At 38.3% G+C, this 27,258-nt stretch overlaps 2 long non-coding RNA genes across 2 annotated transcripts in view; one reads left to right on the top strand and one right to left on the bottom strand.

Annotated features, from left to right (window-relative positions):
* The window catches only part of LOC135209195 (uncharacterized), a 43,165-nt gene extending 42,552 nt beyond the window's left edge, over nt 1-613 (top strand). Inside the window, exon 5 of the long non-coding RNA XR_010313314.1 lies at nt 22-613. This is a non-coding gene — a long non-coding RNA (uncharacterized LOC135209195). The remainder of the gene's footprint in view (nt 1-21) is intronic.
* LOC135209196 (uncharacterized) lies at nt 290-25,606 on the bottom strand. The gene is made up of 3 exons (XR_010313315.1): nt 25,092-25,606; nt 1,716-1,808; nt 290-428 (listed from the first exon to the last, which is right to left on the bottom strand). It is a non-coding gene; the product is annotated as an uncharacterized LOC135209196 (long non-coding RNA).
* Between the last annotated feature and the right edge of the window lie 1,652 nt (nt 25,607-27,258).

Genomic DNA, 27,258 nt, shown 5'->3' with positions numbered 1-27,258 from the left:
GCCTTCTGTATTTTTATACAGGAGGTTAGTGTATACGTACCACCAGTAATTTTTTCCCCCCAAAAAAGTTCCTGTAAACCATAAAAGATTGAAGTTGCCATCTGGTCTAATGTGGATACATTTTATGGAGATGTGCGTTAGGAACCTTCACTGGTGCTACTGCTCTCCTGTACTACTGCCCAACAGTCAGGAGGAAAAGTGTGATTTACCACCACAATCATGAGGCGTCTTTCTTTATTCTCTCAAATGTCACACGAGCTTGTGGAGTTGCCAGCTAGTACAATATGGATATCAAATAAGGGCGAAAACGGCAGGAAGGTCAGCGTAGGCAGATGATGCTACTGCTCTCCTGTCCACTTCACTAACATTCCAGTGAAGACGAGTGCTTTCCTACTATTCTCCTTCTGGTGCCACGACATAATACTTCACTGAAAGGGGAACACCCATTTATTCATCTGTATGCTGAAGGAAGCGTTAGCTACTCAACTCCTGTCGTGGCCTCAACGTGAGATTATACGGCCCTATTGAAAGCTATCGAACACAAGTTTTCTTTACACTTTCAACTTTAAAAAAAATTTTAAAGTACCAAAATGTAACTGTACAAAATGGAAAATTAAATATTTTCAGTGAAGGAGCAAAAATTATATTAACCAGTAATTCAACCTTAAAAGTAACTCTAAAAAAAATGGGTAAATTAAGGATGATACGTGGAGCAAAAATTATATCGATTAGCCAATAATTTAATAACCTTAAAGAACAAATTAAGAAAGCTTATGCAAAGGGTGTAAATAAATTTGGTTCATATGATTACAGCTCTGTTTTTTAAACTGGTAAAGCGTGCACACAACTCTTGTCTTTGTCTTTATATACTTTCAAAAGTAATTTAGAGACGACAAAAGGAGTGTGAACCACTATAAAAGCAAAGCATAAAGGTTTTTTTCTAGTTTCAAGATGAAAATAATATACTTAGGAGGACTATTATTACATTAGGGAGGAAACGATAACTACTGAGGATGAAAAAATATTACTGAGAAGAAAAAAAAAACATTATTTAGGAGGAAACAACATTATCACTTAGAGAGGGAGAGAGAGAAAGAGAGAGAGAGAGTTTCACCTAAGAACAAGTGCATGTTTGTCTGAACATAAACCTAGAGAAAGAGAGAACACTACTAAGAAAGGGACAGAACTTTCATACATTTTCAAACGAAGCTTCATAATTCAAAGTATAATTGATGAAACAATCAGAATTTTGGGTGAATTATCTGAACACCTCAGTTAAGTACTTTACATTTATATCTGAGCACAGAGTTATCTGAAGATTTCCAGAAGTCAACAACAAGAGGATTTTAACATTGTTAAATTCATTAACATTACTAGGGTAGGAATTTTCAGTATTTAATAAACAACTTACATAAATTAACTAGGTTTCCCTGTCTTATCATGAATTGAACATAGTAATTTAGGCCAAAGGCCGAGCACTGGGAGGGTTGAAAGGTGTCAAGAGAAATATCTTTTGCATTTGCACTATGAATTGCTAGGAGAGCAAATTACTTTTAAGGTCAAACGATCTCAAACTGCCCAGCCACCAATTCTGAAGTCTAGACTTAAATCTAAAAGGAAACTAAGGATATATAAACTTAAGGAAACTATAGATATATCAGGATTACAATCGACTCTCAGCATAAGTAACTATAGTAGGAAACTCTGCCTCTTACTAGTACTAATTGAAGTGGCTTCTTCAAAAGTACTGCTCGTGGTCGTCGTTGGACAGAACTTGAAATAAAATTCTTTCAGGTAAAATCGTTTACCTGAAAATTTAGGAGAATTTAGACAATTCATATCAAAGTTTACAATTACATTTCAAACTGGTTGAATCTTCATTTTGAGAGAGAGAAAGGAAGACTCATATGAATGCTTTTTCTCATGGTGAATAAGTCCTTCCCGTTTTCTGTTGTATACTGAACGCTATAATGTTAGCTGCCTTTAACTTATCAGAGAGAGAGAGAGAGAGAGAGAGAGAGAGAGAGAGAGAGAGAGAGAGAGAGAGAGGTGAGGTGAGATATTGTAGACATACCAAAATTAGGTTACTGAACCTAAATATATTGAATACAAACACTTATATTTATTTAATTCACACTTAGATAAAAGTGTAATTAAATAAACTTCGCAAAAAAAAAAAAATACCCACAACCATTTATGATGCTTGATAAAGCTACGTGAAATTTATATTTAGAATTTTAAACATCAAAGTGAAATAACCAGATAAATTTATTAAGAGGCGGCTGATATTAAAAATAAAACAACCTATATAACTATCGATTCTAAATGCTATAAACACTTTGAAAGCTATTCTCACAGTACCTAAACAAATCACTGCTTTGACATGGGCTTAATTATCTTAATTCCCTCAGAAATATCTCTAGAATAGGCATGATGATATTAATTACATCACGCAACACACAGTAGTCAACCATACTCACAATGCTTCACACTTAGTTATTGTTATTATTGTTATTGTTGTATTGTTGTTATTATTGATATGGTTGTTATTATTAGTTATTGTTATTAGTTATTATTATTGTTATTATTATTATTATTATTCAGAATATGAAACCTATACACATAGAACAAGCCCACCAAAGGGACCACTGACTTGATATTAAAGCTTCCAAAGAATATGGTGCTTAATAGGAAGTACGACAAGGGAAATACAGAGAGAGATGATACCACTAATTAAAAAAAGAAATAAATATAACTTAATTAACAAATGGATAAAAATGTACTAAAATGCTGAGAGAATATTTAACCAGGTGGCATAGAATCACTGGCATATGCCAGTACAACTACACGAAATTTATTTAAGCTTCTTGCATACAACTTCCTGTACTCTACCAAAATCAATAAAATTTGTTCCTAGACCTATCCCCCCATCTTTCAGTTCACAAAAGATACTAGTCACATGGCTAGACCTGTGATAGTGTCCCAAGAGAGGCCTTCTTTTATTCAAAGTGAAGGGAAAAAACACAAACTTAACTGTATTCATGATTAGACCAATGCTCTGTAACTATCAAGGTTTTTGGACAATGACATAGCACAATTGCATCTGCATAATAGGAAAATGATTCACTTAATGTTTCCAATACGACCCATTCCACTATTTTACCCAGCTAGTTCACTAAGCAGTGTTTTAGTACCTACGCAGTACATCACTGGTTATATATCTCACCCATGACAAAGCGAAATTTTACATATATTTTGACAGTTCAAAACACACGGTGTTTAGGTAGATCAATCCTTTGTAGAGTATACTGTTAAGGCATAACCTCCTTTGAAAACGAATGAAACAACCGTGGTAGATAAATATCAGTCTCCTGACAAATACCTCAGTTCAAAACGGGTTTTCTTTAAAGTCGAAGGATGATGAGGTTCGGGGAATGTAAAATTTTCCGATAATGACGTTACCTTGACTTTGGATTAAATATATACCTTTCAGCCAGTCAGTGGGATGCACCAGTGTTGAAAACCTTTTCAGTTGGCTCCTTGGTAGTTGCGTGGTTTGGAGGGGTGTGTGAGAGGTGTTGACGGCGGGTGGAGGACGTGTGAAGTGTTTGTGTATGTGGTGTGGTTTTAGGTGTATGAGTGTGGGTGTATGTGCTAGAAACTGATTCCAATTTAAGTTTAAGAGCTTTCAACCCTATTCTAAGCTACTCAAACGTTTTAGCTCAATTTAACACATAAGGACTTGGGATAAGGGGTAACAAATGCCATTACCTCGACGAGACGCAAACAATTATGGAAATCAGTCTACTTCCGACCAAAGCTTGACAGTTGAGACAGAGAGAGGAATCGATTGTGATAAATTTGTTGAGAGAGAGAGAGAGAGAGAGAGAGAGAGAGAGAGAGAGAGAGAGAGAGTTATCAGCAGCACCCTTACGAAGTGAGAGAGTGAAGAGCGTTATCAACACCTTACGACTTCAGAGAGAGAGAGAGAGAGAGAGAGAGAGAGAGTGTGTGTTATCAACACCTTTACAACGAGAGAGAGAGAGAGAGAGAGAGCGGCGCGCGCGCTATGAACACATTTGCGACTACGAGAGAGAATCACCACATTACGACTAGAAAGAGGAAGAGAGAGAGAGAGAGAGAGAGAGAGAGAGAGAGAGAGAGAGAGAGAATGTATGTGTGTGTGTGTTTTACAAGGATTAGGATGTCTCAAAGAGAGAGGGGGGGCGGTTATCAATACCCTTACGACTGAGAGAGAGAAGAGAGAGAGAGAGAATGTATGCGTGTGCGCGCGCGTGTGTGTTACAAGGATTAGGATGTCTCAAAGAGAGAGGGGGGGCGGTTATCAATACCCTTACGACTTGAGAGAGAGAGAGAGAGAGAGAGAGAGAGAGAGTTAACAACTGGGAAAATTAATCTCAAATCTTCAAATCTGGAACTGTATAAATGTCCCAGGAACAATTGGGACAATTTATCTGAAATCTGGAAATAGGTAAATGTCTCTAGAACAAGAAATTTGGATCCAGTACGCCAAAATTCCATCCCAGCCTCTCCAGTTTGCTATCTTGAACAACTGGGCCAGTTTATCTCAAATCTGGAACCAAGTAAACGTCCCAAGGACGATAAAAGTGGATCCAGTTAACCAAAATACTATTCCAGGTTTGAATATTCTAAATAAACGACTGTAAAACCAAAGTTTAAACACTAAGGGCTGGACAACCAATGCTAACAACACGTAAATTGCAAAGTTAAATAGCGCTAAAGTGTCCCACCTCCGCCCACCCCACAAACAATACCAACCATTCACAGGTTTTAATTTTAGCGAAGTCAAACCACTGCAAGGCAATTATTAGTTCGGCGGGAATTGGACGCTCGCTAAAATCAAGTGGGCCCTTTCAGTGCGGTCACTCAGCGCAGACGTTTTCGCTCTTATGTTCTCGTGTTGTAAGGTCCAAAGTACTCGTTTTAGACCACCAATAGCTTAAGTCACTTGTGACCGCTGAGATACATTATTGCCTCGAGGGCAGCGAAGTTCACGTGGGTTAGCAAAGCAATATTAAATTGTTTACGAAACAAAACCTGATTCCAGTTCGTTTCACGTCACCTACGGTTTTTTAAAAGGTCAGACCAGCTCGTATTTGACAATGTTCTCTCTTAACCAGCTCGTCACCTGTTGTTTATTTATAGACGTATTTTTACGGAGTACCCAAAATACATAAACCAGGATGTTCTCAGACCTATTTTTGCTAAATGTGGATCTCCACAGAACAAACTAGCTGTTTGGCTCACTCAAGTACTCAGTAAATTCCTAGTAACATTTTCAGGTGCTCACCTTCAACATTCACATCAATTCATCCAGCGCGTTAGGGAGTTGGGATGTGTTGACGGCAATATGGCCAGCCTTGATGTTACGGCTTTGTTTACAAATGTCCCCTTAGACTATGTAGTAACTAATCTAAAAGAACATGATCTTGGCAACATTAATTTTCCTATTCCAGTAGACCAATTCTTTGCACTTATCAAATTAAGCGTAACCTCAACAGTGTTCCAATTCAATAACTAAGGATTTGCCCAAAAAGGAAGGTGTAGCTATGGGTTCCCCCTTGTCCCCCGTATTTGCAAATCTATGTATGGAGTTTGTTGAAAGGGAAACCTTAAACAGGTGTGATGATACAATAAAACTATTGCTCTTGGTTAGGTATGTAGAAGACATATTCGTTGTCATCCAAAGAAACGATCAGAACTTAAACAGATTATTAGAAATAGCTAAAAGTATTCTCCCCGCCATAAAATTCACAATAGAGAGAGAAGTAGATTACAAGCTACCTTTTTTGGACGTACTACTCATTAGGGATCACAATAATCATAAATTTAAATTCTCTGTGTATCGGAAAACAACCAACTCAGAAAGTTACATACATTTTTAATCATTCCATGCCAATAACATTAAGAGCAATGAAGTAATGAACTTTGCCCTATACGTGCGTTTAAAATATGCGACCCGGAGTTTGTCGATGGAGAAATTCAGCACATACGATCAACCTTCAGAGAACTAAGATACCCCGATCATTTTATTGACAAAGCCATTTCACGAGCTAAGGAAGCATTTTATCGTCCTGTTAACAACCCCAAGGAAAAACCCAACAGATTCCTACCCCTCCCAACCTCGACAAATTATGTAACTATTAACAGTAGCCAGAAAGATACCAAAATAGTTTTCAAATACCCAAACACGATTAGCCATAAACTAATTAGAAACAACAATAACGAAAAGAATACTATCATTCCGGGAGTTTACGAAATCCCCTGTCATGACTGTAAGGAAAATTATTTTGGGGAAAGTGGAAGAGGACTACCGACACGATTAGGGGAACACAAACGCGCATATGCACTTCATGCACAGAACAATGCAATAGTCTCCCATGCTTTTAAGAACAACCATAGACGGAATTGGGTTGGATCTTACATAATTTTTAAAAATAATGTCCAAATAAGAAGACTAGTGGAAGGCGCCGCCATAAACTCAGGAGAAGCTTTATACGGTAAAGTCGTTCATTGGGGAAGACCCATTAGTCGCTTTTTACGTTCTTAAAAACTTTGTACAAAATTTTAATTTTAAGACAAGCTGTGTTTTTCCTCTGCCTGTTGCTGCCCCTTCTGCTCTCCTCCTCAGACAGATTACAGCACGGGGGAACGTGACGTCCAGCAATGTTGCAGCCGCGCCGCCAGGGGAACACCATGCAGCAACATCACAGCCCACAAGACGTTCCAGCAGAATAGCAAACAGGAATTCGAACGTGATCAACGGAATTACCTAGTTGGGCTGTTGAGCGCTTCCTTCATTTGCGTGCGTGATTGTGGAATTGTCCTGTTCAGAAGTTTACTTCGACGGATTTTTAAATTCATAATGTTCACTTGACTGAAGATGAACCTAGTACAAGGTTCGAAAGCTCTTATTATTAAAGACTTTATACTTCATATGCGATATTATTGTGGACCTGCAATCAGTCATCATTTTCGACACTGAAAATTGTGCCCATTATTATTATTATTCAGAATATGAAACCTATACACATAAAAGAAGCCCACCAAAGGGACCACTGACTTGATATTCAAGCTTCCAAAGAATATGGTGCTTAATAGGAAGTACGAGGTAGTGAAGGGAAATACAGAGATGACGCCACTTGTTAAAAAATAAATAAACTTAATAAATTAACAAATGGATAAAAAATGCATTAAAATGCAGGGAGAAAAGTAGTAGGGCAGTAATGTATTGTACCTTCGCTTGAACTTCTGAAGAAGCAATATTTAACCAGGTGTTATATGCCAATACAACTACAAAAAATCTATAAAAGTTTCTTGCATACAACTTCCTGTACTTCACCAAAATCAATAAAATTTGTTCCTAGGTCTATTTCCCCATCCTTCAGTTCACAAAAGATACTTAGTAGTCACATGGTTAGACATGTCAGTGTCCCACGAGAAGCCTTCTTTTATTCAAAGTGAAGGAAAAAAAAAAACAAACTTTTAACTGTATTCATGATTAGACCAATGCTCTGTAACTATCAAGGTTTTTGGACAATGACATAGCACCATTGCATCTGCATAATAGGTAAATGATTCACTTAATGTTTCCAATACGACCCATTCCACTATTTTACCCAGCTAGTTCACTAAGCAGTGTTTTAGTACCTACATAGTACATCATCATCATCTTCTTCTTCTTCCCAGCTTGTTCCCATTTTTATATGGGGTCGCCGTTTCGGATGAGCCGTTTCCATCTATTTCTATCTTGTGCTTCTGCCTCATCAATTCCCTTCTCATTTAAGTCTCCTCTCACACAGTCCTTCCATCTCTTTCTTGGTCTCCCTCTTTTTCTTCTTCCTTGCACCTCCACCCCCATAGTATGTCTCCCAGCGTGGCCCTCATCTCTCCTCAACAGGTGTCCATACCATCTCAGCCTCCCCTCCTGCACTTTCTTTGATACTTCCACCACCTTAGTTGACCCCCTTATGTAGTCATTTCTGATCCTATCCACTCTTGTTACCCCAGACATCCACCTAAGCATTCTTATTTCTGCCACATCCATCTTCTTCTGCTCTGCTTTTCTCATGCTTGCTGTTTCCGTACCATACAGCATTGCTGTTCTTACCACCGTCTTGTGAAATTTTCCTTTTAACCTAAGCGGCACTCTTTTGTCACAAAGAACTCCCGAGGCCGCTCTCCAGTTGTTCCAGCCTGCCTGTACCCGATGTTTTACTTCTTCTTCCATACTTCCTCCAGCGTTAACAAAAGATCCCAAATACTTAAACTTATCAACTCTTACTTAAACTTATCAACTCTCACCTACGTAGTACATCACTGGTTATATATCTCACCCATGACAAAGTGAAATTTTACATATATTTTGACAGTTCAAAACACACGGTGTTTAGGTAGATCAATCCTTTGTAGAGTATACTGTTAAGCATAACTTCCTTTGAAAACGAATGAAACAACCGTGGTAGATAAATACCAGTCTCCTGACTTATACCTCAGTTCAAAACGGGTTTTCTTTAAAGTCGAAGGATCATGAGGTTCGGGGAATGTAAAATTTTCCGATAATGACGTTACCTTGACTTTGGATTTAATATATACCTTTCAGCCAGTCAGTGGGATGCACCAGTGTTGAAAACCTTTTCAGTTTGCACTTTGGTAGTTGCGTGGTTTGGAGGTGTGTGTGAGAGGTGTTGACGGCGGGTGGAGGACATATGAGGTGTTGGTGTATATGGTGTGGTTTTATGCGTATGAGTGTGGGTGTATGTGGTGTGGTTTTATGCGTATGAGTGTGGGTGTATGTGGTGTGGTTTTAGGCGTAAGCGTGTGGGTGTATGTGGTGCGGTTTTAGCCGTATGAGAGTGGGTGTATGTGGTATGGGTTTGGTCGTATGTGAGTGGATGTAAATGATGTAGAGTGGGTGTAAATGATGTCGTGTGGGTATAAGCGAGGTGGCGTGGGCGTATGTAGGTGCGTGTGTAAATGATGTAGTGTGGGCATATGTGGGGTGTGCGTAGGTGGGTGTAGGCGTACGTGGCGCTCGTGTGCGTGTGGTGGGGGAGGGGGGCGGGGAGTGGAAACCCATTGCTAGAAACTTTGGTTCCAATTTAAGTTTGTTAAGAACTTTCAACCCTATTCTAAGCTACCCAAACGTTTTGGCTCAATTTAACACATAAGGACTTGGGATAAGGGGTAACAAATGCCATTACCTCGACGAGACGCAAACAATTATGGAAATCAGTCTACTTGCGACCTAAGCTTGACAGTCGAGAGAGAGAGAGAGAGAGAGAGAGAGAGAGAGAGAGAGAGAGAGAGCGTTGTTTTTGTTACACCTTTCCTTAGAGAGAGAGAGAGAGAGAGAGAGAGAGAGAGAGAGAGAGAGAGAGAGTGAGTGTGTGTTATAAGGATTAGGATGTCTAAAAGAGAGAGGGGGGCAGTTATCAATACCCTTACGACTTGAGAGAGAGAGAGAGAGAGAGAGAGAGAGAATGTATGTGTGTGTGTTACAAGGATTAGGATGTCTCAAAGAGAGAGGGGGCGGTTATCAATACCCTTACGACTGAGAGAGAGAGAGAGAGAGAGAGAGAGAGAGAATGTATGTGTGTGTGTTACAAGGATTAGGAGGTCTCAAAGAGAGAGGGGGGGGGGGCGGTTATCAATACCCTTACGACTAGAGAGAGAGAGAGAGAGAGAGAGACTGTTAACAACTGGGAAAATTAATCTCAAATCTTCAAATCTGGAACTGTATAAACGTCCCAGGAACAATTGGGACAATTTATCTGAAATCTGGAAGTAGGTAAATGTCTCTGGAACAAGAAATTTGGATCCAGTAGTACGCCAAAATTTCATCCCAGCCTCTCCAGTTTCCTATCTTGAACAACTGGGCCAGTTTATCTCAAATCTGGAACCAAGTAAACGTCCCAAGGACGATAAAAGTGGATCCAGTTAACCAAAATACTATTCCAGGTTTGAATATTCTAAATAAACGACTGTAAAACCAAAGTTTAAACACTAAGGGCTGGACAACCAATGCTAAAAAACACGAAAAAAAAATTGCAAAGTTAAATAGCGCTAAAGTGTCCCACCCCCGCCCTCCCCACAAACAATACCAACCATTCACAGGTTTTAATTTTAGCGAAGTCAAACCACTGCAAAGCAATTATTAGTCCGGCGGGAATTGGACGCTCGCTAAAATCAAGTGGGCCCTTACAGTGCCGTCACTCAGCGCAGACGTTTTCGCTCTTATGCTCTCGTGTTGTAAGGTCCAAAGTACACGTTTTAGACCAGCAATAGCTTAAGTCACTATTGACCGCTGATATACATTATTGCCTAGAGGGCAGCGAAGTTCACTTGGGTTAGCAAAGAATATTATATTGTTTACGAAACAAAACCCGATTCCAGTTCGTTTCACGTCACCAACGGTTTTTTAAAAGGTCAGACCAGCTCGTTTTTGACAATGTTCTCTCTTAACCAGCTCGTCACCTGTTCTTTATTTACCGACATTTTTACGGAGTACCCAAAATACATAAACCAGGATGTCCTCTGTGACTAATTGTTAAATGTGGATCTCCACAGAACAAACTAGCTGTTTAGCTCACTCAAGTACTCAGTAAATTCCTAGTAACATTTTCAGGTGCTCACCTTCAACATTCACATCAATTCATCCAGCGCGTTAGGGAGTTGGGATGTGTTGACGGCAATATGGCCAGCCTTGATGTTACGGCTTTGTTTACAAATGTCCCCTTAGACTATGTACTAACTAATCTAAAAAAAGAATATTATCTTGGCAACATAAGTTTTCCTCTTCCAGTAGACCAATTCTTTGCATTTTTTAAATTATGCGTAACCTCAACAGTGTTCCAATTCAATAACCAAGGATTTGCCCAAAAGGAAGGTGTAGCTATGGGTTCCCCCTTGTCCCCCGTACTTGCAAATCTATGTATGGAGTTTGCTGAAAGGGAAATCTTAAACAGGTGTGATGATACAATAAAACTATTGCTCTGGGTTGCGTATGTAGACAACATATTCGTTGTCATCCAAAGAAACGATCAGAACTTAAACAGATTATTAGAAATAGCCAACAGTATTCTCCCCGCCATAAAATTCACAATAGAGAGAGAAGTAGATTACAAGCTACCTTTTTTGGACGTACTACTCATTAGAGATCACAATAATCATAAATTTAAATTCTCTGTGTATCGGAAAACAACCAACTCAGAAAGTTACATACATTTTTATTCATTCCATGCCAATAACATTAAGAGCAATGAAGTAATGAACTTTGCCCTATACGTGCGTTTAAAATATGTGACCCGGAGTTTGTCGATGGAGAAATTCAGCACATACGATCAACCTTCAGAGGACTAAGATACCCCGATCATTTTATTGACAAAGCCATTTCACGAGCTAAGAAAGCATTTTATCGTCCTGTTAACAACCCCAAGGAAAAACCCAACAGATTCCTACCCCTCCCATTTAATCCCAACCTCGACAAATTATGTAACTGTTAACAGTAGCCAGAAAGATACCAAAATAGTTTTCAAATACCCAAACACAATTAGCCATAAACTAATTAGAAACAACAATAACGAAAAGAATACTATCATTCCGGGAGTTTACGAAATCCCCTGTCATGACTAAGGAAAATTATTTTGGGGAAATTTGAAGATGACTACAGGCCCGATTAAGGGAACACAAACGCGCATATGCACTTCATGCACAGAACAATGCAATAGTCTCCCATGCTTTTAAGAACAACCATAGACCGAATTGGGTTGGGTCTTACATAATTTTTAAAAATAATGTCCAAACAAGAAGACTAGTGGAAGGCGCCGCCATAAACTCAGAAGCTTTTTACGGTAACAAGTCGTTCATTGGGGAAGACCCATTAGTCAATTTTTACATTCTTAAAAACTGTTAAAATTTTAATTTGTTTTAAGACCAGCTCTGTTTTTCTTCTGCCTGTTGCTGCCCCTTCTGCTCTCCTTCCTCAGACAAATTACAGTACGGGGGACGTGACGTCCAGCAATGTTGCAGCCGCGCCGCCAGGGGAACACCATGCAGCATCATCACAGCCCATAAGACGTTCCAGCAGAATAGCAAACAGGAATTCGAACGTGAACAACGGAATTACCTAGTTGGGCTGTTGAGCGCTTCCTTCATTTGCGTTCGTCATTGTGGAATTGTCCTGTTCAGAAGTTTATTCGACGGATTTTTAAATTAATAATGTTCGCTGACTGAAGATGAACCTAGTACAAGGTTCGAAAGCTCTTATTATTAAAGACTTTATACTTCACATGCGATATTATTGTGGACCTGCAATCAGTCATCATTTTCGACACTGAAAATTGTGCCCATTATTATTATTATTATTATTCAGAATATGAAACCTATACACATAAAACAAGCCCACCAAAGGGACCACTGACTTGATATTCAAGCTTCCAAAGAATATGGTGCTTAATAGGAAGTACGAGGTAGTCAAGGGAAATACAGAGATGATACCACTTGTTAAAAAATGAATAAATATAACTTAATAAATTAAGAAATGGGTAAAAATTATTAAAATGCAGGGAGAATAATATTAGGGTAGTCATGTATTGTACCTTCGCTTGAACTTCTGAAGAAGCAATATTTATCAGGTGTTATCTGCCAATACTACAAAAAACTCTATAAAAGTTTCTTGCATACAACTTCCTGTACTTTACCAAAATCAATAAAATTTGTTCCTAGGCCTATTCCCCCATCTTTCAGTTCACAAAAGATACTTAGTAGTCACATGGTTAGACCTGTCATAGTGTCCCACGAGGGGCCTTCTTTTATTAAAAAAGGGAAAAAACCCAAACTTTTAACTGTATTCATGATTAGACCAATGCTCTGTAATTACCAAGGTTTTTGGACAATGGCATAACACCACTGCATCTGCATAATAGGTAAATGATTCACTTAATGTTTCCACTACTACCCATTCCACTATTTTACCCAGCTAGTTCCCGAAGTAGTGCCTTAGTAGGTAGTACATCAATGGTTATATATCTCACCCATGACGAAGTGAAATTTTACATACCATATTTTGACAGTTCAAAACGCACGGTGCTTAGGTAGATCAATCCTTTGTAGAGTATACTGTTAAGGCATAACCTCCTTTGAAAACTAAGTAGTCAACCGTGGTAGATAAATACCAATCTCCTGACAAACAGCTCAAAACGGGTTTTCTGAAAAGTCGAAAGATCATGAGGTTCGATGAATCTAAAATAATGCGATAATGACGCTATCTTGACTTTGGATTAAATATATACCTTTCAGCCAGTCAGTGGATGCACCAGTGTTGGAAAACATTTGCTCTTTGGTAGTTGCGTGGTTTGGAGGTGTGTGTGTGTGAGAGAGGTGTTGACGACGGGTGGAGGACGTGTAAGGTGTTGGTGTATGTGGTGTGGTTTTATGCGTATGAGTGTGGATGTATGTGGTGTGGGTTTGGGCGTATGTGGGTGGGTGCAAATGATGTAGTGTGGGTGTATGCGAGGTGGCGTGGGCGTATGTAGGTGCGTGTGTAAATGATGTAATGTGTGCGTAGGTGGGTGTAGACGTGTGTGTGGTGGGGTGGGGGGGGGGTGGGGGGGGGGGGGGGTTAAGGTTGGAAACCCCATGGTAGAAACTTTGGTTCCAATTTACGTTTGTTAAGAACTTCCAACCCTATTCTAAGCCACTCAAACGTTTTAGCTCAATTTAACACATAACAAGGACTTGGAATAGGGGGTAACAAATGCCATTACCTCGACGAGACAAAAGATTATGGAAATCAGTCTACTTGCGACCTAAGCTTGACAGTCGAGAGAGAGAGAGAGAGGAATCGATTGTGATAAATTTGTTGAGAGAGAGAGAGAGAGAGAAGGAGAGAGAGAGATGAGAGAGAGAGAGAGAGAGAGAGAGAGAGAGAGAGAGAGAGAGAGCGCTGTTAACACCTTTCCTTAGAGAGAGAGAGAGAGAGAGAGAGAGAGAGAGAGGTGTGTGTGTGTTTTACAAGGATTAGGATGTCTCCTTATCTTACACCTTACCTCTCAAAGAGAGAGGGGCCGGTTATCAATACCCTTACGACTGAGAGAGAGAGAGAGAGAGAGAGAGAGAGAGAGAGAGAGAGAGTGTGTGTGTTACAAGGATTAGGATGTCCTTACCTTACCTTACAGACCTTACAGTTCGTTCGGGTTGCCCCAGGTCCCTCAGTGTGAGGCACCTCTAATGCTACCAGAGAGTTGCTAGTACATCTTCCGGATATTTTGCATCTTCCAATCTTGGGATGGTCTGGGATGCAGTTTAGATATTTGTCGAGCTTTTATTTCTTAAAACATATCTACGCTCAACTCTGATATATTCCTCAGATTGAGCTGGCAATTGGTGCATTGAATAGACGCTGCATCCTTATCGATGCTTGGTGGGGCGTAGTGGCTTAATGTCCTGTGTGCTTTCCTTATTTTTCCTGGTATAATTTTGGGCACTATTAATCTACTGCTTGCTCTTTCTGATATTTTTAGTTCCATGATGTTTTCTGCCATTCCTTCTATCTGTTTCCATGCCTGAATTATCATGTAGCGTTCTCTTCTCCTTTCTAGACTAGAATAATTTTAAGGATTGTAGTCTTTCCCAGTAGTCAAGGTCCTTAACTTCTTCTATTCTAGCTGTAAAGGACCTTTGTACACTCTCTATTTGAGCAATATCCTTTTGATAGTGTGGTACCATATCATATTGCAATATTCAAGTGGACTACGAACATGTATAAAGCATAATCATGTGTTCAGCTTTTCTTGTTTTGAAGTGCCGTAACAACATTCCCATTTTTGCTTTACATTTTGCCAAAAGAATTGCTATTTGATCATTGCATAACATGTTCCTATTCATCATCACACCAAGGTCTTTAACTGCTTCCTTATTTGTGATTGTCTCATTATTAGGTCCCCTATATGCATATAGCTTTCCTTCTCTGTCTCCATAATTTATTGATTCAAATTTATCAGAGTTAAATACCATCCTATTTACCTCTGCCCATCATATACTTTGTTAAGGTCTCTTTGTAGAGCGTTCTATCTTCATCACAAGTAATTTCTCTACTTATTCTTGTGTCATCAGCGCGAAACTACTCACTACCGAATCCTTAACATTACTGTCTATGTCTTCAATCATAATAACAAACAGTATTGCAGCTAACACCATACCTTGTGGCACACCGGATATTACCTTGGCTTCATCCGATTTCTCATCGTTTGCAAGAACTGTTTTCTGTTGTGTAAAAATTCTTTTAACCATCTTCCTACTTTATCCACGATATTGTGTTTTCTAATTTTCTTTGCTAATATATTATGGTCTACTTTGTCAAAAGCTTTTGCAAAGTCTAGATAAACCACATCTGTTTCATTTCCGCTTTTCATATTTTTGAATATGTTCTCACGGTGGACTAACAATTGGATTTGTGTAACTTTTTTCTTTTTCCGGGTACGAAGAAACGCCATGTTGTCCATATATTAAACAAATTATTTTTTATTAAAGGTTTCATAATATTTTCTTCATTACCCTCTCATACACTTTCATAATGTGATGTTAGACTCACAGGCGAGGCCTATAATTACTTGCCTCTAGTCTTGATCCACTTTTGAAAGTAGGGGTAATATATGCTAATTTGTGCTCATCATAAATCTTGCCTGTATCTACACTTTGTCTTAATAATATTGCAAGTGGCTTTGCGATAGAATGAACTACTTTCTTTAACAAAATAGCAGGAATTCCATCAGGCCCTGCAGCAGCTCCCTTTTTAATTTCATTAATAGCCTGCACCAATATCAGCTTCATTAATATCTATGTCAGCTAAATATTCACTATTTTCGTCCCTTACTTCTATATCATTATCTTCATTATCTATTCTAGGGGTGAATTCTCTCTTATATCGTTCTGCCAAATATGTTGCAAATTTCCTTTTTTTCATTCGTTAATCTCCCTTCAATTCTTAGAGGGCCAATTTCTATGCATCTTTTATTCATCTTTTTCGCGTATGAGTTATAAATAGTTTGGGTTTTGCTTGATAAAAAGAGAGGGGGGCGGTTATCACTACCCTTACGACTTGAGAGAGAGAGAGAGAGAGAGAGAGAGAGAGAGAGAGAGAGAGAGAGAGAGAGAGAGAGTTAACAACTGGGAAAACTAATCTTAAATCTTCAAATCTGGAACTGTATAAACGTCCCAGGAACAACTGGGACAATTTTACCTGAAATCTGGAAAGGTAAATGTCTCTGGAACAAGAAATTTGGATCCAGTACGCCAAAATTTCATCCCAGCCTCTCCAGTTTGCTATCTTGAACAACTGGGCCAGTTTATCTCAAATCTGGAACCAAGTAAACGTCCCAAGGACGATAAAAGTGGATCCAGTTAACCAAAATACTATTCCAGGTTTGAATATTCTAAATAAACGACTGTAAAACCAAAGTTTAAACACTAAGGGCTGGACAACCAATGCTAACAAACACGAAAAAAAAAATAAATTGCAAAGTTAAATAGCGCTAAAGTGTCCCACCCCCGCCCACCCCACAAACAATACCAACCATTCACAGGTTTTAATTTTAGCGAAGTCAAACCACTGCAAAGCAATTATTAGTCCGCGGGAATTGGACGCTCGTTAAAATCAAGTGGGCCCTTTCAGTGCGGTCACTCAGCGCAGACGTTTTCGCTCTTATGTTCTCGTGTTGTAAGGTCTAACGTACACGTTTTAGACCACCAATAGCTTAAGTCAGCTTTTGACCGCTGAGATACATTATTGCCTAGAGGGCAGCGAAGTTCGCGTGGGTTAGCAAAGCAATATTAAATTGTTTACGAAACAAAAACTGATTCAAGTTCGTCTCCCGTCACCTACGGTTTGTCGAGAGCGGTTCCTCGTGGCTCGTTTTTTAAAAGGCCAAACCAGCTCGTATTTGACAATGTTCTCTCTTGACCAGCTCGTCACCTGTTGTTTATTACTGACATAAAAATTATTTACTTTCTAAAACTTAAAATACACAATTATATTTTTTTCTATGTTCTCAAACAATTAATATTTTTTCTATTTTCTAAAACTTAAAATAGAAGATAAAATCATATATTTTTCTAAAACTTAAAATACACAATTATATTTTTTCTATTTTCTAAAACTTAAAATACACAATTAACTTTTTTCTATTTTCTAAAACTTAAAATACAAATATAAATAATTTATCTTTTTTTAATTTCTAAAACGTAAAATACACAATATTTTCTATTTTCTAAAACTTAAAATACACAAGTAAAATAGGCAATACTAATATTTGTATATAGTGTAGTAGAACACTATACAACCAATCTATTTTTATATACCAAAACTGACTATCAATAGATCAAGAGAACGTGTGTGACGCTAAACTGAAGGAAAACTATCAATCATCGAGCAATTGCACCATATCTTTAACAAATCTGCGCACAGAGGATATTATGAACATACATATGACGAGAGAGAGAGAGAGAGAGAGAGAAGCTATCAACACCATTTACGACGAGAGAGAGAGAGAGAGAGAGAGAGAGAGAGAGAGAGAGAGAGAGAGAGAGCTATCAACACCTTTACGACGAGAGAGAGAGAGAGAGACCTTACAGACCTTACAGTTCGTTCGGGTTGCCCAGGTCCCTCAGTGTGAGGCGCCTCTAATGTCTACCAGAGAGTTGCTAGTACATCTTCCGGTATATTTTGTCGTCTTCCAATCTTGGATGGTCTGGGATGCAGTTTAGATATTTGTCGAGCTTATTCTTAAACACATCTACGCTCACTCCTGATATATTCCTCAGATGAGCTGGCAACGCATTGAATAGACGCTGCATTATCGATGCTGGTGCGTAGTGGATTAATGTCCTGTGTGCTTTCCTTATTTTTCCTGGTATAGTTTTGGGGCACTATTAATCTACCTCTGCTTGCTCTTTCTGATATTTTTAGTTCCATGATATTTCTGTTAGTTCCTTCTATCTGTTTCCATGCCTGAATTATCATGTAGCGTTTCTCTCCTCCTTTCTAGACTATATAATTTTAAGGATTGTAGTCTTTCCCAGTAGTCTAGGTCCTTAACTTCTTCTATTCTAGCTGTAAAGGACCTTTGTACACTCTCTATTTGTGCAATATCCTTTTGATAGTGTGGGTACCATATCATATTGCAATATTCAAGTGGACTACGAACATATGTTTTATAAAGCATAATCATGTGTTCATCTTTTCTTGTTTTGAAGTGCCGTAACAACATTCCCATTTTTGCTTTACATTTTGCCAACAGAATGCTATTTGATCATTGCATAACATGTTCCTATTCATCATCACACCAAGGTCTTTAACTGCTTCCTTATTTGTGATTGTCTCATTATTAGGTCCCCTATATGCATATAGCTTTCCTTCTCTGTCTCCATAATTTATTGATTCAAATTTATCAGAGTTAAATACCATCCTATTTACCTCTGCCCAATCATATACTTTGTTAAGGTCTCTTTGTAGAGCGTTCCTATCTTCATCACAAGTAATTTCTCTACTTATTCTTGTGTCATCAGCGAAACTACTCACTAACCGAATCCTTAACATTACTGTCTATGTCTTCAATCATAATAACAAACAATATTGCAGCTAGCACCGTTACCTTGTGGCACCGGACCGGATTACCTTGGTTTCATCCGATTTCTCATCGTTTGCAATAACTATCTGTTTTCTGTTGTGTAAAAATTCTTTTAACCATCTTCTACTTTATCTACGATATTGTGTTTTCTAATTTTCTTTGCTAATATATTATGGTCTACTTTATCAAAAGCTTTTGCAAAGTCTAAATAAACCACATCTGTTTCATTTTCCGCTTTTTCATATTTTTGAATATGTTCTCACGGTGGACTAACAGTTGGGTTTGTGTACTTTTTCCGGGTACGAAACCATGTTGTCCTTTATTAAACAAATTATTTTTTATTAAATGTTTCATAATATTTTTCTTCATTACCCTTTCATACACTTTCATAATATGTGATGTTAGACTCACAGGCCTATAATTACTTGCCTCTAGTCTTGATCCACTTTTGAAAGTAGGGGTGATATATGCTAATTTGTGCTCATCATAAAATCTTGCCTGTATCTACACTTTGTCTTAATAATATTGCAAGTGGCTTTGCGATAGAATGAACTACTTTCTTTAACAAAATAGCAGGGACTCCATCTGGCCCTGCAGCAGCTCCATTTTTAATTTCATTAATTGCCTGCACAATATCAGCTTCATTAATTTCTATGTCAGCTAAATATTCACTATTTTCTTCCCTTACTTCTATATCATTATCTTCATTATCTATTCTAGGGGTGAATTCTCTCTTATATCGTTCTGCCAGTATGTTGCAAATTTCCTTTTTTTCATTCGTTAATCTCCCTTCAATTCTCAGAGGGCCTATTTCTATTCTTCTTTTATTCATCTTCTTCGCATATGAGTATAATAGTTTGGGGTTTTTGCTTGATATTTAATAGGGTTTTTTCTTCCAAGTCCCGTTTTTTATTTTCTTTTGATTGTATAAATCTTTTGTTCTGCATTTTCTATCTTACTTTTTAGTTCTATAACTTTCCATGCATTTTTTTTCTTTTGCAAGACCTTTTTTCCACTTTCTGATTTTCTGGAACAAGATCCTTCTGTCTCTTGGTATGCATGAATGATGTTTACTTTTCTTCTTCGGTATATATTTTTCCACTATTTTCTCCAATATTTTATATAATATCTCCGTATTTACCCTTATTTCATCACTTACGAAAATGTTATCCCAATCTTTGTTTAATTCTTCATTAATTTCTGACCATTTTATATTTTTACTGTAGAAGTTGTATTTTCCATATCCTTCCCACTTTTTCATTTCTTGCTTATCTCTATTTTTCACTTGCTTTGGAATGAACTGTTAATTCTATGACATTATGGTCTGAAATACTCGCATTATAAACTATTATTTCTTTAACATAATTCATCTCGTTCACAAATACTAGGTCTAAGTATTTTCCTTTCTTGTTGGCAGGTGATTTATTTGTTGAATGTTGTATTCTAGTAGCATATCTAATAGCTTTTCAAATTGCCTCTTATCTTCTGCACTACTATTACTCTCTTTTTTATATGTATAAGTACAACCACAATCTCCTATTCGTTCTTTCCATTCTACGAAAGGAAAGTTGAAGTCACCAGATAGGAGAATAGTCCAGTCCTTGTGATTTCTACATATATCCAATTTTTCAATTATTAAGTCAAACTCTTTAGTATTAGGAGGTCTATATATTACTATGTTCATCAATTTTTCAGATTCAAATTCTACCGCTATTAGTTCACATTCTGAGTTACTATATTTCTCATATATTTTTCCTTGTTTTTTGTCTTTCCCATATATTGCGGTTCCCCCTTGATTCCTATTTTTTCTATCTGATCTATAAGTTTGGAACCCTTTTTTATTTGATCATCATTCCCAGTCTCTTGGGAATACCAGGTTTCACTTATATTCATTATATCTATTTTCTTTTCATTTTGGGTTAGTTCTTCTAAGTACTCTATTTTTCTTTTTGAGTTACTCGTAACTAAACCCTGCGCATTCATCACTATGATGGTTTGCGTGTTTTCTCCGTCATTTAATACTGGTAGTAATAAGGATTTTACCCATGTCTTTCTTTCCTGTTCTGGTATGTTGTTCTTTTTTTCATTTCCAGAAATTCTGACATTAAAAAATCCAACTTTTCCATAATATTTGATCTTCCTTCATCATAATTATTCATTTTGTGTCTGAATCTGCAATTTTTCCCTTTTCTCCGTTTTCTGCAATATCCTCTTGCATAATAAATACAGTTATTATCTCTTGAGTAGAATTTCGGAGCTGATGCTTTGAAATTTTTTGCTGACACCTCTGCATATCTCATTGGTGGTTTGCTTTTCTCTTTTACCTGATATTCTTGATTTCTCTCTTTATTTGTTTCTTTCTTATTTTGGATTTTATTACTTGGTTGGTTATTTATTTGATTATGATTCATGGCTACAGGGTGCATATATTTGCATTTTTTGTCGAACTTACAGAGAGAGAGAGAGAGAGAGAGAGAGAGAGAGAGAGAGAGAGAGAGAGAGAGCTATCAACACCTTTACAACGAGAGAGAGAGAGAGAGAGAGAGAGAGAGAGAGAGAGAGAGAGAGAGAGAGAAAGCTATCAACACCTTTACGACGAGAGAGAGAAAGAGAGAGAGAGAGAGAAAGAGAGAGAGAAAGAGAGATAGAGAGAGAGAGAGCGAGCGTGTATGTGTCAACACCTTTACTTCGTAATGTTATCAACACCGACGTACGAGAGAGAGAGAGAGAGAGAGAGAGAGAGAGAAAGCTATCAACAACCTTTACGACAAGAGAGAGAGAGAGAGAGAGAGAGAGAGAGAGAAAGCTATCAACACCTTTACGACGAGAGAGAGAGAGAGAGAGAGCTATCGACACCTTTACGACGAGAGAGAGAGAGAGAGAGAGAGCGCTATCAACACCTTTACGACGAGAGAGAGAGAGAGAGAGAGAGAGAGTGAGCTATCAGCATCTTCACGACTCGAGAGAGTTAACACCTTACGACACGAGAGAGAGAGAGAGAGAGAGAGAGAGAGAGAGAGAGAGAGAGAGAGAGAGAGAGAGAGAGAGAATTTATCATTTGGTAATTGCACCATACTTATAGCAAGTCTCTACACATGGGATTTATCAAAAAGCCTTACAAGTTACGACCTGAGAGAGAGAGAGAGAGAGAGAGAGAGAGAGAGAGAGAGAGAGAGAGAGAGAGAGCACCAGAATATCCTGGCGAGCTCAAATTGATAGATTTATGCCTGCTTCAGCAATTTACTTCGTTCGAGCGATCAGTCTTCCCTTCTTACACCTTTGAGAAGCCATCAATCTCCTTAAGTTTCTTCCTCATCTTTTTAACTCTCCCCCCTCTGTCACGTACGGATGATCGCGTAGGACGCAACGAGCACCACCCCTAGTGGACACGCCGGAAGGGGGAACCTCCCCTTCACCACTAGACCACATCTAAAATGGCTTAACTGATAATGTCCTAGTGTTCTCCATCGGCCTATTATGAGGTTTCTGCAGACGAACGTTCAATTCTACCATTGTTAGTCCGATGGGTTTTATATAGGCCTAATACTATACTTTGTAATCAGCCTAACATCCAATAAGTGTCAATATAGGTCTAATATGCTTTTTAATAGGTATAACATCTAATACGTATCTACATAGGCCTAATATTATGCATTATAATCAGCAAAACATCTAGTAAGTATCTATATAGGCCTAATTATGCTTTTTAATCGGCGTAACATCTAATAAGTGTTTATATAGACCTAATATTATGCTTCATAATTTGCATAACAAATAATAAGTCTTGATAAGCCTAATTAAAGTGGTAGGTTGATTAGAATTTCGTTCAAAATATTAACTGCTGCATGAATAAAAGTCCCCACAATTAACTTATTCTGCTTCTAATTTGAAATTTATTTTGTTTATATTAAGAGATTTTTACACTTCATACAATACAAACTAACCTGACCTGAAGAATAATTAAGTGTTTTAAATTGCAGTTGTTAACCTGGATTGTTGATAAAACACGTTTCATGTTAGTTATTATTTTCGTTTTTACTTTAATAAATGTTAATTTTACTCAAGTGTTCTGGAGAGACTATCAAAGATGAGTGGAAATAGGCCTAACGATTCAGGTATCTCGACTGGCCGTGTTTGAACATTGCACTTGTGAACCCCATACCTACCAATTTTTGCAGTACGTAAATACTTTTGGTCACTGGAAATTCAATACAAAAATGGATTAAAAATGTGAAAACCTGAATCGAGGTACAGTCTTGCGTAAGAAAGCTACCAGCGAACTATAGTACTATACTCTGTATTTTTCCCATCTGTCCAACCGCCTGTGGTGTTTTCGCATGGTAACACCGTCCCGGGCTTTAAATAGTTACGCTTTGTGTAAGTTTTAGGCAAATAAAAGAATATGTGTGTACGTTTGCGACTGAAAAGTGTTTATAATTTACTGTATGCGAATCACACCATTAATATTCGAAATAGGATATTATTTAAAGTCCGGGACGCAGTGTTACCATACGCAAACACCAAAGGCGGATGGACAGATGGAGAAAAACCGAGTATAGTAGTGCCTACCTCCATATGTTAGTGTTGGCTGCTCTTTCGGACGTCCTTTCGTTATTTTCCCCGAAAAAAACAACCTGTTTTCACAGGGCGTCTGTGTAAATGTTGCTGCACTTAACAGGACTCATAAAAGAGAGTTTAAATAAGCAAGAGATCATTTGAAGTCTTCACAGTAAACACAGATTTTTTGCTCAGTTAAAATATACGAACGTGCGGCTCAAGTCAGTATGCCCTACAACGCTTACGAAGACGCAAACACTTATGTTTAAATTGGGTACCTAAGCCAGTTTACGTGGCTGCAACTTCGCTCTGACAGGTTAGGTCTAAGCTAAATTTAACTGGGTTACGATGACACAAAAGTGTCATTGGATTCAATTTGCAAAAAAAAAAAAAAAAAAAAAGTTACTTGCAGATGATATGGCCATATCAAAAACATCTGGCAACCCACTTGTCTAAATATCACTTGTCTAAGATCTGGAGAAGCCTTCAGGACTTCAGTGCCCATCCTATACCAACCTTCTCTCTAAATGTCCCTTGCCCACGATCTGGACAAGCCTTCAGGACTTGTGGACATCCTACACCAATCCCGTCTAGATATCCCTTGTCTACGATCTGGAGAAGCCTTCAGGACTTCAGTGACGTTCCAACACACATCCCACAAAAAATAACCCTTGTCTACGATCTAGAGAAGCCTTTAGGACCTCAGCGGGCATCCTACACCAATCCCGTCTAAATATCCCTTGTCAACAATCTGGATAACCCTTCAAGGACTTCAGTGACGATCCTACATCAAACATTTGTTTTAAATATCCCTTGCCTACGATCTGGAGAAGCCTTCAGGACTAAAGTGAAGATCCTACACCCACCCCACATAAAAAATAACCCTTGTCTACGATCTAGAGAAGCCTTCAGGACTTCAGTCTCCAGGACTTGTGGCCATCCTACAACCACCTCACATAAAACAATAACCCTTGTCTACGATCTAGAGAAGCCTTCAGGACTTCGGTGGCCATCCTACACCTATCCCCTGTCTACGATCTGGATAACCTTTCAAGGACTTAAGTGACTATTCTTCACCAACCACTTGTCTAAACACCCCTTGTCTACGATCTGGAGAAGCCTTCAGGACTAAAGTAAAGATCCTGCATCAACATCCTGTCTAAATACTCCTTGTCTACGATCAGCAGCAGCTCCACGGGACGCCATGTTACTAGTACTAGACCCATTCAGGGATGAGCGTTCAACCATAAACAAAAGATAGTAAATTTCTCATTATTTCAGTCAGTTTCTCGAGTCACCATACATGTACAGCATCATATGCGCCTATGGCTACATTTGTCAAAATATTTGGTATTTCTATATAAGCATTCCGCATCGTTCGTCCCCGCGAATACGAAAGACAGCTGGAATTGGGGCGTCAAATGTACTTCGCCATCTTTAATACGAGCCCCTGGGGGTTAATTACAGTCGTCCGAATAAATACGTATTACTTAAAATTCTTGTTCAGGAGGTAAAACTGCATAGAAAAACCGCAACTGCCATAGTCTAGGCCGCCGCGGAATAGTAATATAGATCTACCAATATTTCATTTAAAAAACAATATTTAGACCTACTCTCTCTTTCCTGCCTTGTTTGAGGCCACACTTATTGATAGGTCACTTGAATGAAGTTTGCAATAGATAAACAAGTGACTTAAAATTTACCATGAACACCATTTTAAAGGGATTTATGGACACTAAATTGACGCTAATCATGAAATACCTTTACCGATTTACCTTCAACCAGAAACCGATCAATCAATCAACAGGTTGTTAACTAGACCAGTAACCCAAAAGCCCGATCACACAATATACCACAAATACTTACATCATATTAATCCCATGACCACTGCTAAGAAAATCCTGCGATTTATGCACATACGTCACATTAATTCAATGTCCACTGCTAAGAAAATCCAGCGATTTACGAAGAAAAACGTCACATTAATCCCTTGGCCATTGCTAAGAAAATCCAACGATTTACGCACAAAAATACAACGCATTAATCCCACGGCCATTGCGAAGAATATCATGCGATTTATACACATACTTAACGTCACATTAATCCCATGACAACTGCTATACAAATGCCGTGATTCAGGAGGCACTGTGACTTATAAATCCAATGTTGTAATCCACTACAATCCACCATCTCATTTCCAGCCAGCAGCATTTATGTACAAAGACTCTTCCGTCACATTAATCCCATGAAATCCAGTGATCTGGATTTTAATCCACCATCTCGACCAAACAAATCTTCAACCGGCTTAAAATCTAGATTCTGGTCTGGAACATCCCGGTTCCAGTTGTTAACACCACCGTAGATTTCGAAGAACTGGTAGTCTGGACTGGAGTCTGGACTTTGGTACCAGAAGCAGTGTCCCTGGAAAAGGGTTTTTTCCAGTTGGCCAATCAGAGACCACCACACTTACCCTACTGCGAAGCGTTTTGTTTCGACTTCCCTGATTGGCCGAGGCAGGCTGAAACTTCGGTAATTCTCCAGTTGGCTGGAAAGATTTTTGTGTAAGGAGGAGTTGCTATCGTAACTGGAGGCGTTTTAAAGAATATAATATATAAAACTTCATATATATATATATATATATATATATATATATATATATATATATAAGAAAAAATGAATACAAACCTTTAATAATAATATTTTCTCGAAATACCAACCCAGACAAGGTACTTGCAGTTAAACTTCTTAAAGCTGTACCTACCTGGAATACAGTCAATTTTGTCAGTAAGACTGTACCTTATAGTAATTAATTTTCTGTAATTACAGTACATAAAAAAGTTTCCGACTTGTGAAAGCAGATTGCATATATTAGATGCCCCAGAGACTGAAGACTTTTAAAAATATTTTGTTTAAATATTATAAGTTACTTAAGACATCTAATATCCGTTATCTATGCATAGATAGTAGCCTTAAACACCGACAAAAATAAATGAAAATTATCATCATTATTTTTCTTTTGGTCTATCATAATCATCCTATTCGACTGGGTGGTTTTAATAGTATGGGATTCCTTAGGAATCCATCACTTTTCTAACTATGTGCGCTGTTTCCAGGAGCACACTCTTCTGCATGAGACCTGGAGCTACTTCAGCTTCTGATTTTCCCAGGTTCCTTTTCAGGGATCTTGGGATCGTGCCTAGTGTCCTTATGATTATGGGTACAATTTCCGCTGGCATATCCTTCTGATTTCTATTTCCAGGTCTTGATACTTATGAATTTTTTCTTTTTCTTTCTCATCTACTCTGGTGTCCCATTGTATTGCGACATCAATGAGTGATACTTTCTTCCTGGTTTTGTCAATCAACGTCACGTCTGGCCTATTTGCACGTATCACGTATCACCCTATCTGTTCTGATACTATAATCCCAGAGGATCTTTGCCTGATGGTTTTCTATCACTCCCTCAGGTTGGTGCTCGTACCACATATTACTGCAAGGTAGCTGGTGTTTCTTGCACAGACTCCACTGGAGGGTTTTTGCTATTGAATCATGCCTCTTTTTAGACTGGTTATGTGCAGGTGCCGGACAATCGCTTGCTATGTGGTTTATGGTCTCGTTTTTCACATTGCACTTCCTGCCTATGGGTGAGATGTTATTCCCATCTATCGTTTTTTGGACATTTTTGGTTCTTAGGGCCTGGTCTTGTGCCGCAGTTAGCATTCCCTCAGTTTCCTTCTTGAGTTCTCCCCTCCGTAACCATTGCTATATTTCATCGCTGGCCAGTTCTTTAGTCTGTCTCATGTACTGTCCGTGCACTAGTTTGTTGTGCCATTCTTCCGTTCTGTTTGTCATTCTCCTGTCTCTGTATATTTCTGGGTCTTCGTCTACTTTTATCAGTCCTTCTTCCCATACACTCCTGAGCAACTCGTTTTCACAGGTTTTCAGATATTGTCCCAGTGGTCTGCTCTCGATGTTGATATAGTCCTCTCCCTCCTTCCTTCCTTTCGTGTTATGTATAGTCTGTCCGTATTTGC

The sequence above is a fragment of the Macrobrachium nipponense genome, chromosome 37 (assembly GCF_015104395.2).
Source record: "Macrobrachium nipponense isolate FS-2020 chromosome 37, ASM1510439v2, whole genome shotgun sequence".
NCBI classification, from domain to species: domain Eukaryota; kingdom Metazoa; phylum Arthropoda; class Malacostraca; order Decapoda; family Palaemonidae; genus Macrobrachium; species Macrobrachium nipponense.
The sequence above is the reverse complement of the archived record's forward strand: the minus strand, read 5'-3'. Positions and strand labels throughout refer to the sequence as shown.